This window comes from Oryctolagus cuniculus, chromosome 12, assembly GCF_051225735.1.
Source record: "Oryctolagus cuniculus isolate XC-2025 breed Fujian yellow rabbit chromosome 12, ASM5122573v1, whole genome shotgun sequence".
Lineage (NCBI taxonomy): Eukaryota > Metazoa > Chordata > Mammalia > Lagomorpha > Leporidae > Oryctolagus > Oryctolagus cuniculus.
Window position 1 is genome coordinate 97,548,011 of NC_142878.1, and position 19,810 is coordinate 97,567,820.

Below are 19,810 nucleotides of genomic sequence, written 5' to 3' on the forward strand. Positions count from 1 at the left end.
AAGCGGAGACGTAAGCTAGGTTGGAATTCGTCAAGTCAGCCCGGGGAGCAAAAGACGGGAAGCCAAACCGAAAAGCGGAGACGTAAGCTAGGTTGGAATTTGTCAGGTTAGCCCGTGTAACTTAGACTGAAAACTGAATTGGTAGCAGAAAAGTGAGCTAGGCCGTGATTCGCGGAAGCCGCCGAGCACAGAGAGAGCGCGTGGGGCACGAGCAGAGAGAGCACACAGGGCGCGAGTAGAGAGGGGAACGCGGGGCTGGCGCGGAGGCCGTGGTGCGGGCGCGAAAGGCGCAGAGACCGCCGAGTGCGCGCGAATCCGGGAAGCTGCACAGATGAGAGAAGTGCAGGCTGAAGCTGCGCAGAGCCAGGAAGCCGCCGCGGGGCGGGCGCCAGGAAGCCGCGGGGATAAGAGAAACAGAAGTATAGAAGTAAAATGAGACAAATAGGAATGCTGGCAGATAGAAGTAAAATAAGAGAAATAGGAATGCCCGGAGATAGAGAAACAGAGAAAAATAAGGCCTCCCCACAACATGGCAATGAGAGGGCTTGGATTTGGTCTGCCTTGGATTCGGTAAGGCGATAAGCACCTGCAGGCAGAGTATGCGCCGCAGGTCACCGAAGATAGGCACGAATCAACATAAATAAGTCTCCCCACAATATGGCAATGAGAAGGCTCGGATTCCGTCTTCCTGATTAGTAAGGCGGTAAGCACCTGTGGGCAGGCAGAGCAGAGCATGTGCTGCAGGGCACCGAACACAGGCACACATCAGCGCCTAAAAACCTCCTCACAACATGGCGAAGAGAGGACCCGGATTCGGTTTGCCTGATTGGTAGGGCTTGTAAGCACCTGCGGGCAACTCCAGCAAGCAGAGCAGTGCGTGTGCCGCGGGGCACCGAAGGCAGGCACGTATCAACGCCAAAGAATAAAAAGAAAGGATGAACTGTGGGGAGCAACTGAAACTAGACTAACTTACTGGAATTAAGACTTATTCTATGCATCTGCTCTCCCACAATATGGCACTGGGGAGGAGTAAACTTCTACGCAGCTGCCTCTCGCCAATTTGACTGATAAACTGCAGGAGCTGATCCTGCTCCTGATTGGAGGAGAGCAGCGTGCTCGGCGTGTGGGTAGCAGAGTTGGGATTGGTGGAAGAGGACTATAAAGGAGGAGAGAGACAACGTGCACCAGGAACATCTGAAGGAACACCTGAGCAGCCCCCGAGAGAGCCGGCCGTCGGTGTGCCACTCCTCCACGGAACTGGGGAAAGTGGCAGGGGGTGCCGCCCCTCCACGGAGGTGGAGGGGTCGGCAGCCAACCCGGGAAGGACCGGCAGCTAACCCGGGAAGGGCCGAGCAGACAAAAGAACAGCACAGGATCCTGTGTCGTTCCTCAGCGAATGGGGGAGCGACACTAGCCTACAATTTTTATTCCCAAAAAAGACAGAGAATACCTCTACTTCTAATGTATACATTTGCGAAAAGTAAATATAAGCCTTCTTAGTTCAGAAGGAATTCAAAGTTATTAAAAACGGGTTTTCCTCAGTTAATTCTTTTAAAAGAAATCTGGAATGCTAGAGGACTGTTCATTGCCTGGCTTTTGCTGGCACAAACTGAATAATACCAGTTCTATTGCTAGGAACCGATTCTCCCATATGAGTATACAATTCTTTTGTGTGTGTGTGTGTGTGTGTGTGTGTCTGCATGTGTGTGAGTGTGTGTGTTACTTTATATTTTCGATATCTTTATAAATTTGCTGAGTTACATTTTTGGATTTACGCTCAATGAAATAATATATGTAATTGAATACCCAGTCTTTTTTACTAAAAATTCACTGATTGGGACTAGTCACCATTTAGAGTACTCATTTTATTTATATTTTGTATTCATGCAGGCTTCCTTATTTTTTGGCTGTATGACATTTCTGTCGTGGAATACAGTTTTATAAATTTATTTATTTAGTTTTCTTTCATTAACAAAACAAAGCTGCCACAGTCTACCTTAATGCAGAAAAACGTTGACCACATCGAACATTTATTCCCAAAACAGAGAACATCTCCACTTCGGATATGCATATTTGGGAAAAGTAAGTTTAGGCCTTTTTTGTTCAGAAGAAATTCAGTTATTGAAAATGGGTTTGCCTCAATTAATTCTTTTAAATGAACTGGAATGCTAGAGGACTGTTCATTGGCTAGTTTTTGCCAGCACAAGCTGGATAAAACCAGTACTGTTGCTAGGAAGTGATTTTCCCATACTAGTCTGCATCTATTTTCTTTTTATTTTGTGTGTTAGATTTTGTTTTGGATATTTTTATAAATTTACTGAGTAACATTCTTAATTTTTTGCTTGATTTAGGAATTCATGTAATTTATCAGCTCTTTTAAAAAAATTCTGGACTGCTTTCAGTAACCATTTAGAGTCCTCATTTTATTTATATTTTTGGTTTCACACTTGTTCCCTTATTCTTTCAGGTTTGTGTCATTTCCCTCATGGATTCTCATTTTTTAAATTTACTTCTTATATCTCCTTCATCAACAACAGTATATTTGATATGGTGTACCTTAATATAGAAAAAAGTTTTCCACATCTGAAACTTTCTCAAATAGGCAAAGAATACCTCCACTTCTGATATAAGTATGTGCGAAAAATAAATTTAAGACTTTTTTATCACAGAAGTTAATTCACAGTTACTGAAAATGGGTTTACCTCACGTATTTCTTTTTAAAAAACTGGAATTCTAGAGGACTGTTCGTTGGCTGGTTTTGGATGGCACAAACTGGATAAAACCAGTTCTTACTTGTTTCTTTCACAACAACACATTTGCCATAGCATACCTTAATATAGAAAAAAGCTGCCCATATCTGACATTAATTCCCCAAAAGACAAAGAGCACTTATACTTCATATATATAATATCCATTATCTATCTATCTATCTATCTATCTATCTATCTATATGCAAAAAGTAAAATTTAAGCCTTTTTAGGACAGAAGGTATTTAGGGGTTGTAAATGGGTTTGCCTCAGGCACTACTTTTAAAAAAATCAGAAAATCTAGAGGACTGTTCATTGGCTGTTTTTGGCTGGCAGAAACTGCATAGATCCACTTCTGTTGCTGTGAGCCATTTTCCCATACTAGTCCACACTGCTTTTTCTGTTTTCTGTGTTCAATTTTGTTTTGGATATTCTTATAAATTTACCAAGTTACATTCTTGGTTTAAGCTTAATTTAACAATTCACGTGACTGGATATCAGCTCTTTATTTAAAATTTCTGGACTGCTTCAACTCACATTTCAGAGTCCTCATTTTATTTACATTTTTGGCTTCACACTGGCTGCCTTATTCTTTCAACTGTATGGCTTCTCCTAATTAAATTGTTGTTTCAGATTTCCATATTTAGTTTTCTTTCATCAATATAATGCATTTGTCATTGTATACCTTAATCTAGAAAAATGCTGACTACAAATGACACTTATTCCCCAGAAAGAGAACAGCACCCCTTCTCATATATATTTTTGGGAAAAGTAAACTAAGCCTTTTCAGTTCAGAAGGAATAAGCACACCTCAATACAGATAATACCTCTGATAAATATATGTGGAAAAAGTAAATTTGAAGATTTTTAAGTAGAAGGAATTCACAGTTATTGACAACAGGTTTGCCTCAGGTACTTCTTTTAAAAACCAGGAATGCTACAGGATTGTTTATTGGCTGGTTTTGAATGGCACAAAATTTACAAAACCTATTCTGTTGTTAGGTACTGATGTTCACATACTAAATTCTGCTCATGGAATCTGGTTTTTTAAAATTTACTTATTTAGGTTTTTTTTTTCATGAACAACAACGTATCTGCCATAGTAAAACTTAATATAGAAAAAAAGCTGTCCAGGGGCCGGCGCTGTGGCTCACTTGGTTAATCCTCTGCTTCAGCACCAGCATCCTTTATGGGCACCGGGTTCTAGTCCCGGTTGCTCCTCTTCCAGTCCAGCTCTCTGCTGTGGCCCAGGAAGGCAGTGGAGGATGGCCCAAGTGCTTAGATCCCTGCACCCGCATGGGAGACCAGGAGAAGCACCTGGCTCCTGGCTTCGGATCAGCACGGTGCACCAGCCGCAGCAGCCATTGTGGGGTGAACCAATGGCAAAGGAAGACCTTTCTCTCTGTCTCTCTCTCACTGTCTGCTCTGCCTGTCAAAAACAAACAAACAAACCAGGATTCCTAGAAGACTATTCATTGGCTGGTTTTGCCTGGCATAAACTGGATAAAACCACCTCTGCTATTAGGAATCAATTTTCCCATAAAATCCACCATTCTGGATTTTGTGTTTCTGGAGGTTATATTTTATTTTGGATAGTTTTATAAATTTATCAAGTTCCATTTTTGGCTTTATGCTTTATTTAGGAATTCATGTAATTGGTATCTGGTCCTTTTTTAAAAATTTCTGGACTGCTTCAACTCACCATTGAGAGTCCTCATTTTACTTGTATGAAGTATGAAGGAAGCTTCATGCTGCCTTCCTTATCTTTTCAGCCTTGTGCCATTTCCCTTATGGATTCCCATTTTTTCAATTTACTTCTTATTTCTCTTTCATCAGCACAACACATTCGCCATAGTGTACCTTAATATAGAAAAAGTTCCCCACGCCTGACCTTTTAACCTCAAAAAGGCAGAGAACAGCTCCACTTATGAAATACGTACATGGCCATAGTAAATTTAAGCCTTTTTTTAGTACAGAGGGTTATTGAAAATGGGTTTGCCTCAGGTACTTCTTTAAGAAAAACAAATACGAGAGGACAGTTCATTGCCAGGTTTTGGCTACCACAAACTGGATGAAACTGGTTCTGTTGCTAGAAACCTCTTTTCCCATACTAGTCCACTATTTCAGTTGTGTTTTTTATTTTGTGTGTTACATTTTGCTTTGGATGTATGTATAAATTTTCCAAGTGACAATCTTTGTTATATGGTTATTTATGTATAATATAATCAGATATCAGGTTTCTTTTTTAAAAAAATTCTTCACTGCTTCAACTCACCATTGAGAGTCCTCATTTTACCTATGGTTTTGGCTTTGTGCTGGCTCCTTATCCTTTCAGCTTTATTCCATTTCCCTTATGGATTCCCAGTTTTTCAATTTCCGTCTTTTTTCTCTTTCATCAACAACTTTTGCCATCACGTACCTTAATACAGAAAAAAGTTTCCATCTGATATTTTAATCTCAAAAAGGTAGAGAACACCTCCACTTATGATATATTGATGAAGGAATAGTAAATTTAAGCCTTTTTAGTACAAAGGGAACTCACAGTTATTAAAAATGGATTTGCCTGAGGTACTTCTTTAAAAAAAGATAAATGCTAGACAACTGTTCACTGGCTGGTTTTGGCTGCCACAAACTGAATAAAACTGGTTCTGTTGCTAGGAACCTGTTTTCCCATACTAGCCCACCATTCTGTTTTTTAATTTTTATTTTGTGTGTTACATTTTCTTTTGGATATATTTATACATTTACCAAGTTACACTCTTGGTTTTATGCTTGATTCAAGAATAACTGTAACCAGATATCCCGTCTTTTTTTTTTTTTAAATCTATACTGCTTCAACTCACCATTTACAGTCCTCATTTTATTTATATTAATATTTATATTTTTGGCTTTATACCGGCTTCCTTATTCTATTGGCTTTGTGCCATTTCCCTCATGGTTTCCCACAGCAACTCTGATGCCAGACTCATGCCATTGGTGACAGTGAAAGGACTTGTATGCTCATGCTGGAGCAGAACCCACACAGCTAGGACATACATATATGCTTACACACACACACACACACACACACACACACACACATGCTCACTCCACAGGGGAGTGAAGTTCAGGCTCTGCTTTGTTGGGAAGAGCAGAGGCTGCTGGAATGCAGCAGGAGCAAGCCCACAAAGCTGGATGAAACCCACCAGGCCCTTCACACTTCTGCAGGGGCCAGAGGTGATCTGGAGGAGCATGGCATTAGAGGAGCCTGAGCTGCTACTGGTGACAGGGATCCCTAGCATTCCCTGGTGGTCTCCCTAGCACCCAGCTCTCCCGGGTACTCCTGCCCCTCCCCCACACTTGCCAAGCCCTTGTTGTCAGCATTGGCTTCAGTATTACCTGCATGTGTGTCCAGTATCGGTGCTGAAATCACAGTGTTTCATCTCTCAACCCCTCACCTGCACCCAGGGCAGGGGCCCTGTTCCTCCCACAGACAGATTAGATGGGGCCGACACAGGACACAAAGAAGGCCATGCTCAGCCATCTGCTCCCTTCTCTGTCATCCCGGGAAAACTCTCTGGTGACCAGTGCTGACGGCACCACAGAGGAACAAGACAGGAGCAGAGTGGGAGGACACAGAATGGATCAGCAGGGCTGAGACCTGTCCTGTGTCAGAAGTTTGTAGCCTGGGGAGTCCTGTTTACTGCAGGGGCGGGCACAGACTGAACTCAGGGAGCTGGGTGAGGTGTGTGGAGGGAACTCACTGCACTAACTGAAATTCAAAATGCCAAGGCTTTGAAAGTTGTTACAAGGGGTAGCAATGGCACAGCAGATTAAGCTACTGCTTGGGAAATGGGCATCCCATACTGGAGGGCTGGTTTGAATCCTGGCTGCTCCTCTTCCAGTTCGGCTCCCAGCTAATGTGACTGGGAAGGTAGCAGAGGATGACCCACGTTCTGGAGTCCCTGCCACCCATGTAAGAGTACAGAACGCCTGGCTGAGACCTAGCTGTTGCAGCCATTTGAGGAGTAAACCAGAGGTTAGAAAAATCTCTCTCCTCCTTTTTCTCGTTGCACTTATTTGCAAATAAAACAATAATAATAATAATTAATAATAATAAAACTTTGGTTCAAAACAGAGGTGTATTGGAGGAAGAGGACAGGTTACAGGTAGAGAGCCCTGCAGAAGGCTGGGATTTATCGAGCAGCTGACAGAAGGTGGTGGCAGAGCTAGGTCATGGCACATTTGCCACAGTTCTTCCCTCTTTCCTCAGCCCTGCAAAGACCACAGAAGCCCCCAGTATAGGGTTGTGCTTATTCTGAGGATGAGGAGGCTGACACTCGTCCCTCCTGAGCTGGGAGGGCACCACTGGGACAGGACTGGTAGAACTCCACAAAGCTACCATTACCCAGAACCCTCTCTTTCCATGTTCTGTGGCAGTTAGAGGCCACCAGTGTTTCCAGTAACCCAGAACCCCCTCTTTCCATGTGTCCAGTAACTGACGGACCTGGGGTTCATTTTCTAGACAGGAGGCATGTTTGGCAGAGCTCGATGGATCCAGCTCTGCATGTCCTGCCGACTTGAGGACATTTGCTTCCAGGTGTTTGGCCCTGGGCTCTCTGAGCTGCTGCTGAGGGTGATGCTGGCTGAGTCTTCAGTGATGCCCATTGTGTGCTGAGCGTGGATACAGTCATGTCGCTGCTTCCTCAGAGTGACCCTGGAACATGGGTGCCTGTGTGCCCTGGGTGTGAGCCTGTGTCAGGACACGGATGTCTGGGCAGGCACTATGCAGAGCACTCAATTCAGGTGTGGGGTGAGCCCATCTGTGAACCCACCGGGCATGTGGTTCCCACAGGTGGGAGTGGGGTGGGAGCCTTCTGCACAGGTGCAGTGATGGTCATGGGAGGAAAGCTGGATGGCAAAGGAGGATGAAGAATGACCGTCCTAGGGAAGTGGGGTGGGGCTATCCATGTCCCTGTCCTCTGCACAGTTCACCATTCTGGGACCTGGGCTTCAGGCATTCACTGCCTGTGGGGCTGACACCTCCTCTGATCTGATGGAAAGGAGCTGTGGGGAGCAGTTCCCTGTGGTTCTTTGAGGTTGTGTTGCCTTTCAGCTTCAAGGAGCTGTGGGACCTGGAGGTCTTGCTGGTCCAGCAAGCAGCACACATCACTGCTGAGTGTCAGCAGTTACAGAACTGGAGGCTGCATATCGACGAGTTGGGGATCTGCTTCACAGAACCCCAAGGGGCTGCCCTGGTTCCACCAGTCCCTGAGTGTCCATGGCCTCTCACCAGGCCCCCACCCCACCCCACCCCCGGTTGCAGAGTCACCATGGAGGGCCACAGGTGGAGCCTGGGGAAGAGAAGGAGTGAGCTGCTGCCTGGCCCTAGGGAGGCTGTGGATCTTGCAACGAGTCTTTTGTCCGCATTTTGTCCCAGGAGTGGGGTCATTTTCAGAAACTCATCCCTTGAAGTGGGACAGTGTTTACCTGTTTGAGAACTTGTCCCCAGCTGCCATCACAGTGCTCACCCTGGTCAGCATTAGGCCAGAGCTGAGTGATTCACAAGCAACTCAGGGGGCTGGTAGGGACAGAGTTGTGGTAGAGCAGGTGCTGAGAGCTCAGGGATTCCCAAGGGCAGGGGGCAGCCTGCAGGTCCTCCCTGTCGCTGGTGGAGCCAGCCCAGTTCAGCAACATTCCAGAGCATGTAGCCATGGGGTGAGGGGCACCTTGCCTGACCTGTGGGCAGGTGTCCAGCAGATCCCTGGGTCCCACACGGTTGGGCTAAAGGCCTCTTGTAGAAGGCTCCTAGGAGCAGCCATGGCTGTGGCATCAGAGGCTGAGAAGCTGCCCAGGGTCCCATCCCAGGGAGAGCAGGACAAGCGGGTTTGCAGTTCACAGTGACCTACTTGCCCTGGGTTCCGTGCTGGGAGGAGGACCTGTGGTGGAGGAGGCAGGACTTGAATCTGTTCACACCATCATCCCAGGACTGCACAGAAGCACAGAGACTAGGAGGTGGGCTCAGCAGAGCACCTGGAACAGTGCCCCAGGGGATTGTTCTGGAAATGTATCAAAAACCCACCTTTACTGACAGATGACTTACGTATTGCAAGCCACGTAGGGGAAGGGAGAGGTATCTTGCCTGAGCAGCTGACGGGACACAGAGGAAAGGATTGGCCACAGCCTGTGTGGTCACTGTCACAGATTCTGGGGCCGACAAGGAAGGGGTACGGTGCGTTTCAAGCACATAGGACAAGCAGGTAGACAAGGGGGCATCCTCTAAGGGATGTGGAGGCACCAGGATGGGTGGGCGCCTGGGTGAAGGCTCTCAGCAGCAAACAGTTCTCAGGCTAGGCACCCAGACCCTGTCACGTCAGGTCAAGGTCACTTCAGGCAACAGCTGCTGAGGGCAGAGCCCACCTACTCCTGGGCAGCACAGCCCTTCTCAGAACAGTCCTCACTAAGCTCTAGCAAAGGGTGATGACTTCTGCCCAGGAAAGGCAGCAGATGGCAAGTCCAGCCCCCCCCACACACACACACAAGGAGGGTCCTGCTGGCCTTTTCTGCCTTGGAGACAAGGCAACAGACACTCACCCAATTAGAAGATCTAGGGCCTCAGGGTCTGACTCCTTTAAGTTCAGTCATGTTAGGGCTCCTATGCTGCCTCCAAGGGCCACTGCAGAAAGGCCAGCAACTGGACTCATACCATCCCCTCTCCTTTCCCAGCCACGAGACTCATGCACTCTAGAAATGCCTAAAGATGCTGAAGAACTGGAGCAAATATCAGAGTAATAGAAGCTAAGGAGGAGGTTGAGGGTCCCCTTATGACAACTTCCTGCATGGTTGGTACAAGCAGTGCCTATTTCCAAGGCAGTACGCTGCCTGATTCTCAGATGGCTGGAGGTAAGTGTTCTCACCCTAAAGTCTTCCTGTCCATCCACTGCAGGGTCATCTTCTAGGGAGGGAAACTGATATCACTATTCGGGTCACCACTAGGTCCAGGGTTGGGAGGCATCTTGGTGCTCCAAAAGGGTGAATCTACTGGGAATGAAGCCCACGCCTCCTGAGAACTGTGGGTGATGAGGCCAGAGTCCAGGCAGAGCCAGCCTCTCCCAAGACGCCACGGAGCCCAGGGCTTCCATGTTCCAAGCACCTCAGGCTGTTCTCCACCCCATCCTGTTCCATCCCTGGGGCCTTGTCTCACCCAAGCCTCTCCTTTCCTGTAGCTGTGTCACAAAACAGACATGGGGATCACTGCCCAGGTGTGGGGGAAGAAGTCAACACTGCTGCTAGACATGAACAAGATAAAGACCGAGAGTCCAGGAAAATACCAGGTACGGGCCCTCTACCTGCTCTCACACAGGTAGCACTAACAAGCCAGACATTGTCACAGCCAAAGTCTCCCACCTGTTGTAAAGTGCAGCCCAAGGGATGGCCAGTAGTTCTAGGGCCTCCTCACCGACTTGCCTTCCTTTCTCTGGAACCTCCTCCAGCCCCTTTTCAGACTCTCCCAGACTTGGCTGGCCCTGGGTACTCACACTCCATGACAGAAAGCCTGCCTCTCTCCCTGATGGGTTGTTCTGTGAACTTTGGCCCAGCACAGACACCAGGCCCAAGAACAGATTCCTCCTACCTCAAGGCTACAGTCATATGTGGAAGATGGGTTGGAGGGGCTATGGGATAGGCTAGTGCCCTGGAGATAAAGGGACTCCTCAGAGAGGTTAGGGGTCTTGGGAGAGTTGTGGGAGTCCTGGAAAGGATCAAGGGTCTGGAAGATGTGGGTAACACCATATACCCAAAGCTCTCCTAGCACAAAGATCAGCATTCATCATGTTCTCAGAAGCTATGGGGTACCAAGCCCCAAGCTGGGGCAGTTGGGACCACGGCATTCACTAATAGAGAATGAGAGCAGCAAGCAAAGCAATGCTGCCCAAAGCAAGGAGCTCTGGGAGACCTGTGTGGATCTGGGGAAGAGACTTTCTGTCTGGACATCAGGACAAGGGACTCCTGGGTGCCAGCATGGAAGCAGAGACCTAGAGTGTGACATGGAGGTGGTCGTGGGAAGAGTGCAGGGACCGAAGGAGGGGTCCTGGGGTAGGCAGGTGGGAAGGAGCCTCAGAGTGTTAGGATGATGTAGAATGGAAACCCCCGAGGTGAGGGTAGAGGCCAGGCCTAGAGAGACAAGGCTGTCCTTGTGCTATTTTTTTTTTTGACAGGCAAAGTTAGTCAGTGAGAAAGAGAGACAGAGAGAAAGGTCTTCCATCTGTTGGTTTACTCCCCAAATGGCTGCTATGGCCGGCGCGTTGCACCGATCCGGAGCCAGGAGCCAGGTGCTTCCTCCTGGTTTCCCATGCTGGTGCAGGGCCCAAGCACTTGGGCCATCCTCCACAGCCTTCCCGGGCCACAGCAGGGAGCTGGACTGGAAGAGGAGCAACTGGCACAGAACCGGTGCCCCAACCGGGACTAGAACCTGGAGTGCCGGCGCCGCAGGTGAAGGATTAGCCTAGTGAGCCACAGTGCCGGCCTATCCTTGTACTTTAACAGGTGGCCTGGAGAGCAGAGCTTGGAGAGATGAGGTCATGGGAAATCTCAGTCACCTGGAGGTTGTGAGAAGGGCCAGAGTGCAGAGTGAGGGGTCGATGCCGACCAAGAGCTAGCTGGGAGCAAAATCAGGTTGGACTACGATATGCATGGAATGAATTGAGGGTGGGGGCCATCCAAATTATGCCCTATTTTACTATTTGTGATCTCATATTTCTGCCTTTTTTACTTTTTATTTTGACTATGCCAATGTATCTCAACAATCAGGAATGAATAGTGTACCAAACCAAAAAATTCCATCCTCACAGTTCCCACAGGTATCTGAAGCAGTCTCCCGTCCCGCCTCACACAGCCACTCCCCCAGTGGAAAATAACTTAAAACAAAGCCAAATGCATTTGTAGATATCTCAGTGTGCATTAGTAATTTAGAAATGTTTGTTAAACACGAGCATCACCACCCTTCAAATATTGCTGGAAGTCTACAATATCATCAGTATTCATATCTACCTAACTGCCTTCCAGTCTCTAACTATATTCCATCAGAATGTGGAGCTTCTCTGTAGAGGAGCTAGTATTAAACACGTAAAGTAAAAACTTTCAAAAATGCTTTAAATAATGACAATTCCCATTGTGCCACTAAAAAGGCCATACTGAGTTATAAATTCAACAAAATGCTAGGGTATCAGTTTGCAGAAAATTACACACACTCATAACAGAGATAAAAGATCTAAATAAATGCAGAGTTGGACTATGTTTCATGGTTAAGAAGGCCCAGTACTGCTATCAGCTTTGCCCACTCTGCCGAGTGGATTCAACCCAAGACCAGTCCAGGTCTCAGCAAGCTTTTCAGTAGACAATGCCAAGCTGATTCTGGAATGGACATAGAAAGCAAAGGGTCTAGAACAGCCAAAACGATGCTTATGCAGAAGAGATATGCTGAGAAACTCAAACTATTCTTTTTAGATTCTTCTACTATACAAGTACAGTAAGGAAGACAGGGCTGTGTTAAAGAAATGACAGATGTATATGTCTGTGGGAGAAAATGGAGAAACTGGTTCTCCAATTTAAGTGATCTTTGACCAAGAGCCCAACAGAACTCACTGGATCCAGGTTACTCATTTTAACAAATGATACTGAAACAATCTGGCACCCCTATGCAAAGCAAAGCACGAAGTTCTCAATACATACCTCTACAGAACTGATTTAAAATGGACCGCAGATCTAATTAACTATGAAATCATAAACCATAAATATACAGAAGGATATCTACTTTGATTTCATGTTGAGTTTTTGTAAAATGCAAAAGCATATTCCAAGAATGACAGAAAAAAAATTGGTCAATGGAACTTCAACACTTCTATTCTGCCAAATATATAGTAAAGAGAATGAAGTAAAAAGCTACAGAATGGGTTATGGTTAGGGACTGGGAGAAACATGTATATTTTTTATTTATTCTTTCTTTATTTATTCTTTATTTGAAAGGTGGAGTTACAGGGAGTTACATCTGGTTCACTCCCCAGATGGCTGCAATGGCTGGAGATGCTCTGATCCGAAGCCAGGAGCCAGGAGCTTCCTCGGGGTATCCCACGTGGGTGCAGGGACCCAAGGATTTGCGCCACCTTCTACTGCTTTCCCAGGCCATAGCAGAGAGCTGGATCAGGAAAGGAGCAGCCTGGACTCGAACTGGAGCCCATACGGGAGGCCCGTCCTTCAGGCAGCAGCTTTACTCGCTACTCTACAGTGCCAGCATCAGGAGAAAATATTTACAAAACATACAGCTAATGAAGGACTTGTTCCTGATTATACACTGAACACTTAAAATTTAATCCAGAGGGGCCGGCACTGTAGCTCAGCAGGCTAAGCCTCTGCCTGTAGTGCCAGCATCCCCAGTTGGCACTAGTGGTGTCCTGGCTGCTCCTCTTCCAATCCAGCTCTCTGCTATGGCCTGGGAAAGCAGTAGAAGATGGCCCAAGTGCTTGAGCCCCTGCACCCATGTGGGAGACCTGGAAGAAGCTCCTGGCTCCTGGCTTCGGATCGACTTAGTTCTGGCCATTGCAGCCATTTGTGGAGTGAATCAATGGATGGAAGATCTTTCTCTCTGTCTCTCCCCTTCTCTGTCTGTAACTCTACCTCTCACATGAATAAATGAAACCTAAAAATTTTTAATGAGCAAAAAGGTGACCCCTCCACCCTGCAACTGGCACAGTATATAATAGGACACTACCTCTAATAAGCACACAAAAATAGTATACTGAGTGTTAACAGCATGATGAAATACCACTGCAAGTCTATTTGCGTAAAATCAAACAGAACTGCTAATAGGAAATGTTGACAGGAATGTGGAGTAACAGGAACACGCATTTACTGAAGAAAGGAATTCAAAGCAGAACAGGAACTCTAAGATAATCTGGCAGTTTCTTACAAAAGTACACACACAGCATCAGACTCCAAATGTGTATCTCTATGTATTCAATTGACCTGGAAAACAAGCACACATAAAAACCCCTTGCCATGCTCACTGTCTTATTCACAATCACTAAAAACTGTAAACTGGATGATCTTCATGAGGGATGAATATGCAAACTATACCAGATCCATAATGAGGAACAGGATTCAGTGAGAAAGAGGAACAAGCCGTGAAGTCATGTGGTGACCGGGCTGAATTTCAGGTGCATTTTTCTAAGAGAAAGAATCCATACCTTAAAGGCTACATGCTAAGATTCAACTCATAGGACATTCTGGGAAAAGGCCAAATAGAGATGGAGAACGCACGAATGAATGGTTGTCGGCGGCCACTGGAGTTCAAAGAGTTTGACTGCAAAGGGCCACACAGAGATCATGTAAGGCAAAGGAGCTGCTACTTCAGTTGTTGTGGTTAAGAGACACTCCCATGTGGGTTCAAACCACTGGTGTTTAGGAAACACTTTCTTTTTTTTAACTTTTATTTAATGAATATAAATTTCCAAAGTACAGCTTATGGATTACAATGGCTTCCCCCCCATAACATCGCTCCCACCCGCAACCCTCCCCTCTCCCACTCCCTCTCCCCTTCCATTCACATCAAGATTCATTTTCGATTCTTTTTATATACAGAAGATCAGTTTAGCATACATTAAGTAAAGATTTCAACAGCTTGCTCCCACACAGAAACATAAAGTGAAAAATAATAGATGATTTTTTAAAATGATGATGAAATCAGATCAGACCTATTGTCATGTTTAATCCCAGTGAGAGTCAAGTTGGGAATTGATAATTTCTTCTTCTCTATCTTTTTTTTTTTTACAGATCAGTTTAGTATACATTAAGTAAATATTTCAACAGTTTGCACCCCCATAGAAACACAGAGTGAAATATACTGTTTGAGTACTCGTTATAGCATTAAGTCTCAATGTACAGCACGCTAAGGACAGAGATCCTACATGAGGAGAAAGTGCAGAGTGACTCCTGTTGTTGACTTTACAAATTGACACTCTTGTTTATGGCCTTAGTAATCTCCCCATGCTCCAGTCATGAGTTTCCAAGGCTATGGAAGCCCCTTGAGTTCTCCAACTCTTATCTTGTTTAGACAAGGTCATAGTCAAAGTGGAGGTTCTCTCCTCCCTTCAGAGAAAGGTACCTCCTTCTTTGAAGACCTGTTCTTTCCACTGGGATCTCACTCACAGAGATCTTTCATTTAGATTTTTTTTTTTTTTTGCCAGAGTGTCTTGGCTCTCCATGCCTGAAATACTCTCATGGGCTTTTCAGCCAGATCGGAATGCCTTTAGGGCTGATTCTGAGGCCAGAGTGCTGTTTAGGACATCCGCCATTCTATGAGTCTGCTGAGTATCTCGCTTCCCATGTTGGATCACTCTCCCCTTTATTCATTCTATCGGTTAGTATTAGCAGGTACTAGACTTGTTTATGTGCTCCATTTGACTCTTAGTCCTTTCATATGATCAATTGTGAACTGAAATTGATCACTTGGACTAGTGAGATGGCATTGGTACATGCCACCTTGATGGGATTGAATTGGAGTCCCCTGGTATGTTTCTAACTCTACCATTTGGGGCAAGTCAGCCTGAGCATGTCCCAAATTATACATCTCCTCCCCCTCTTATTCCCACTCTTATGTTCAACAGGGATCACATTTCAGTTAAATTTCAACACTTAAGAATAACTGTGTATTAATTACAGAATTAAACCAGTCATATTAAGTAGAGCAGACAAAAAAAACTACTAAGAGGGACAATGTATTAAGTTGTTCATTAACAGTCAGGGCTATGCTGATCAAGTCACCGTTTCTCATAGTGTCCATTTCACTTCAACAGGCTTCCTTTTTGGTGTTCAGTCAGTTGTCACCAATCAGGGAGAACATATGGTATTTGTCCCTTTGGGACTGGCTTATTTCACTCAGCATGATGTGTTCCAGATTCCGCCATTTTGTTGCAAATGACTGGATTTCGTTGCTTCTTACTGCAGTATAGTATTCTAAAGAGTACATATCCCATAATTTCTTTATCCAGTCTACCGTTGATGGGCATTTAGGTTGGTTCCAGGTCTTGGCTATTGTGAATTGTGCTGCAATAAACATTAGGATGCAGACCGCTTTTTTTGTCTGCCAATTTAAATTCCTTTGGGTAAATCCCAAGGACTGGGATGGCTGGGTCGAACGATAGGGTTATCTTCAGGTTTCTGAGGAATCTCCAGACTGACTTCCATAGTGGCTTGACCAGTTTGCATTCCCACCAATGGTGCGTTAGTGTCCCTTTTTCCCCACATCCTCGCCAGCATCTGTTGTTGGTAGATTTCTGTATGTGATCCATTCTAACCCAGGCGAGGTGAAACCTCATTGTGGTTTTGATTTGCATTTCCCTGATTGCTAGTGACCTTGAATATTTTTCCATGTGCCTGTTGGCCATTTGGATTTCCTCTTTTGAAAAATGTCTATTGAGGTCCTTGGCCCATCTCTTAAGTGGGTTGTTGGTTTTGTTTTTGTGGAGTTTCTTGATCTCTTTGTAGATCCTGGTTATTAACCCTTTATCTGTTGCATAGTTTGCAAATGCAAATATTTTTTCCCATTCTGTCGGTTGTCTCTTCACTCTCCTGTTTCTTTTGCAGTACAGAAACTTCTCAATTTGATGCAATCCCAATAGTTGATTTTGGCTTTGACTGCCTGTGCCTCCCAGGTCTTTTCCAGAAATTCTTTGCCTGTGCCAATATCTTGAAGGGTTTCTCCAATGTTCTCTAATAACTTGATGGTGTCAGGTCGTAGATTTAGGTCTTTAATCCACGTTGAGTGGATTTTTGTGTAAGGTGTAAGGTAGGTAGGAAACACTTTCAATGTGGGTTCAAACCATTGCTGGTTAGGAGACACCCATGTGGGTTCAAACCCTTGCATCTGTACTTTCCACACACTGCTCATGTAGACAAAAAATGCACCCAACTGTACATCTGAGTTTCATTTTATTATATGTAGATTTTACCCCAAAGCTCAACAAACATCTATGTTCCCTGAAGGCCTCACTCTTGATTGGCAGATAGTCAGATGGTCATAATAGGACTTCAGTGTTGCTCTCAGAGCTTGTTAGACCTCAGCAGCAAACCGGGAAAACCCTCTTTACTCTCTTTCCCAGAAGGCAAGTCCCATTTCCTGTGATTCTGGTGTATTCTGCCTATGGCACTCTTAAGTGTTCCAAATGAGATCCCTAGGCTATACTCCAGTCAGGAGGTCTTATGTCACAGAGATGCAATCAAAGCATGGGCGGGGGGACTCTCTAATGCAAAACTGAGATAAAAGGAATGGAGATCCAAGCGAGGGGCCTCCCTGGACCTGGCCACAAGTTGTAAGAAGTGGTGCCTTCCTCCTGGGCCTGCATCAACCCCATAGGCTTCGCAGCATTGGAGGATGTTCCTCTAGCTAGGGACATATCAATCCACTTTGCCAGGATCATGAAACTTGAGTCTGGATCCTGCAGATCTCACCATATTTATCACTGCTCTAGTAGGGAGTCCATGAATCTGAATTTCACTCCTTAAGAAACCCAGTGCGCAGACCTTCCCTTTCAAACCCTTCCCTTGAGGGAGACAGCTGAGCATATCTATAGTCAGTCCTGGGTCTTTGCAATCTCCTGACTCACAGTCAGCCAACCTCCCCAATGCACTGAATTTATGGCTGCAAGGGGCCCTGGGCTGCAATCAAGGCAGTTTCATAACTTGTTGGTCCTCATGGCTTTGGCTGCCTTCCTAAGGTACTTCTTCCTTGGGGGATCGCATCTTCAGAGTGCAAGGCTCAAGGCCTGCCATAGGTGTAGTGCCTGGACTGGCACAATGGCCTGCCAGGTCCTGACCTCTGGGCAGAATGTGTTACCCCTTCGTTCTGCCCTTCCACCCCAGTCAACCCGAGTGCAAGCTTAGGAGTCTCCCTGGGGTCACTGAAAATAGGCACGTGCTTGTACTCTTGAGGTCCAATGCCCAGTGGACCAGTACCAGAAGGCTGAGCCCAAGCCTAAGCCTGAGCTTCCCCAAGGCCTCTGGCAGGACACATCAGCCCCCAAGATGAGATCAGTTTTTACAGATGAAGCCAGTGTCTTTTTCAGGTGAAAAGAGACCTTTCAGGTAAGCTTGACCCTGCCAGGGGATGCTTGGCCATGATGACCTTGGTTCTTGCAGCTATCGCCAGAGCAAGAATGAAGTGGAGGCCCTTCTCTTCACGTACATGGATGAGGAACCTGCTTTCTGGGCCCAGGCACGCATTGTATGCTCGGTACATGCTGGTGATGTGGTTTCTTGCTGCCAGGCTGAATGATGGCCATATGCCTGGATGACTGCACCTTCCAACTGCTCCTGCTCCTTGTGCATCCAAGACAATCTTCTTATGGAGGGCCCCAAGCAGAAAGGGATGGCAGAGAGGCCCCTACTGTGAGTCGGAGCCCTCATTTCCCCATTAGCCAAGGTAGCTGTGTCTGTTGGTGACCAACCTCTTGAGTCCCGTACCCACAGTACTCAGGCCTTGTCCAGATGATTCTTATGGCCCTGCTGACCCTTCTGCCTCGCTTTTCTCCAGTCAATCAATGAACCCAATGCCAGAGCACATCCAGATGGTAGGGTTCCCCATTCTAGGTCCCTTTAGCCTGACTTCCAAACCCAGCCAATATCCATCCTCCACCCAGCTCCCACCCCTATCTCCATGGCAGCCACCTACAGACCAACTGTGGAGGCTCCATGTTGTCCCCCAACAGTACCTACTTCCCTCCTCTGTTCCTCTGTCCTGACCAAATGAGCTCACAGCTGCTATAGCGGGTGAATTCCATGCCTCCCCGTCCCACTGCTTTTCTGGGAGGCTCTCTTTCTCTGCCACTCCCTGGGAATGGCTCCTGTCTGCTAAACGATCCACAGTGTTACTGATGTGAAGCTGGAGATGGAGCACACAGGGCTGCTGCACCTGAGGACTGGCCAGGGAATGTAGGTCTTCCTCCTCACAGCAGGTTGGGGACCATCTGTCCTGTCAGCCTCACTGCTGCTGGTGCTGAGAGTGGGTATGGAGGACAACAGGTTTTGGTATCTGAGGCCGCGAGTGCAGGTCCTCCTCCTTATGTCAGGTTGAGGACTATCTGAACTGCGGGCCTCACTACTGCTGGTGTTGAGACTGGAAACAGAGGTAATGGGGTTCTTGTACCTGAGGACTGGCCAGGAAGTGTGGATCTTCATCACCCAAGGTGAGGAACTGTCTTGTGGGCCCCATGGCAGGCATTTAGCCCTGATGACGGGTCACCTTCAGGCAGCACTGGGGACATGGCACTGGCTTGCAGACTGGGTGTCGGGAGGCTGCTTTATGGCTCAGCTGAAAGCCCAGCTCCACAAGGTAGTTTTGAGCCTCAGCATACTGAGCAGATCCTAGAGGCTCCCCTTTAGTGAGCTCAGTTCTTGCTGCTCCACTGAAGCCCTCCTGGGGACAAGCAGCCGTCCTCCTCCTCACGGCCCAGCTGGAAGACAAGGACGGACAGGTATTGCTGACCTTCAGCAACTTTGGAAGGGCCTAGGAACCCCATGTCAGTTTCGTTTCCTCCTTGTGTACTGCAAGCCTTTGGCTGGGATTTCCCCCAGCTCAGAGCAGGGGACAAGCGGTCATCCTCCTCCTCACAGCCCAGCTGGAAGACAAGGCCTGGCAGGTATTTCTGACTTTCAGCATTTTGGGAAGGACCTAGGATACCCATGTCAGTTTCATTTTCTGCATCTCTGCTGTAAGCCTTTGGCTGGTATTTTCTCCAGCACTGCCTGGGTGGGGGGTGTGTGAGGAGCACTGCCCTGTTCTTTAAGGCCCTCCTGAGACACCAGGTGCTCCACAGCTTCATGGATTTCCTGGTTCTCGGGAGAACTCAAGAGACTGAAAAGTGTGATGTCACTTGGTTTGGGCCCTTTCTGCTCCATGCTGAGCCACTTGTGGCCCAATGCGTCTGCCACTGTGGGCCTCTCAGCAGGGTCAAAAGTCATTAGCCAATCCAGCATCTCTGAAGGTTCCCTCTTATATAGGAGGGGATTAGGTTAAGAGCCAGCCAGGATGGCTT

General features: G+C 46.6%; 1 protein-coding gene across 16 annotated transcripts in view; it reads right to left on the minus strand.

The window, feature by feature from the left end:
• LOC127482730 (monoacylglycerol lipase ABHD2) overlaps positions 1-19,810 on the minus strand; it is a 290,474-nt gene that overhangs the window by 28,287 nt on the left and 242,377 nt on the right. For 3 of the 16 annotated variants that reach the window (XR_016218321.1, XR_016218320.1, XR_016218322.1), the window contains one exon: positions 5,099-5,166. The exons of the other annotated variants lie outside the window; for them this stretch is intronic. The gene's annotated coding sequence lies outside the window, so the exon portion shown is untranslated. Of the gene's footprint in view, positions 1-5,098; positions 5,167-19,810 lie in introns of those variants that run through there. 16 annotated transcript variants of the gene reach the window in all.